The sequence below is a fragment of the Corvus brachyrhynchos genome, unplaced genomic scaffold (genome assembly GCF_000691975.1).
Source record: "Corvus brachyrhynchos isolate BGI_N302 unplaced genomic scaffold, ASM69197v1 scaffold86, whole genome shotgun sequence".
Lineage (NCBI taxonomy): Eukaryota > Metazoa > Chordata > Aves > Passeriformes > Corvidae > Corvus > Corvus brachyrhynchos.
In genome coordinates this window covers 614,156-614,915 of record NW_008238647.1, presented here as the reverse complement: position 1 = coordinate 614,915, position 760 = coordinate 614,156, and the positions used below count along the sequence as shown (strand labels likewise).

General features: G+C 38.6%; 1 long non-coding RNA gene across 1 annotated transcript in view; it reads left to right on the top strand.

Annotated features, from left to right (window-relative positions):
- Positions 1–760, top strand: part of LOC108447490 — a 12,669-nt gene that overhangs the window by 3,000 nt on the left and 8,909 nt on the right. The window lies entirely within an intron of this gene.

Here is a 760-nt window from a genome sequence, read left to right as displayed (position 1 = left end):
GCTGCACATCCACACTCTCTCTCCCTGTAAAGTTTATGTCCTTTCAACAACTTTTGTGGTGGAACATTGTTTTCTCCTCCTGAGTCGTGTGTGGAGGGAAGGAAAGAGAAAGGGAAGGAAGAGCTTTGACTGTGTACAATGCGGTCTCATAAACATGCTGTGTGCTTTACAACCACTTTTGCTTGAGTGAACAAGAGTTAATTTATTCAGAGAAATTAAGTAGAAGGTGGAATGAAACAAGGAATTTAGATTCATGGAAATTTATTTATTAAGTATATGCTATATAATCCAGTTTCCAACAGAAAAGATCACTGGCATGCTGCAAAATGTAAAAGTGCAACACATTAGCAATTTAGCTTTATACTGTGAAACTGATTGTCTTCTTTATTCTGTTAATTTTGAAATGAAAATCCACATTTTCATGAAGAACAAAAGAATAGCAGAACGGAATATTTATTTCCTGGAGTAAAATCAAGTTGTGAAATAATTCCAGACTTATTATTGCCCCCAGGCCCAGTTCTCTTAATTGAGAGTATGTGATGGTGATAGGTGGTGTTTCATAACTGTGTTTCTGTCTGTCAAGAGAAATTGCACCTGATACAGCAGCCAACCTTCCAAGAGTGATGAAACGATAAACTGATACCAAAACAAGAACTGCATAGCAGCTTTGTCTGTGCTGGGGGGTGCACAGTGTGACAGTACAACAACTTTGCATTCCAGCTCTCATCTTTGGGGAATGCTTGCCTTCATGCTCCTAGAG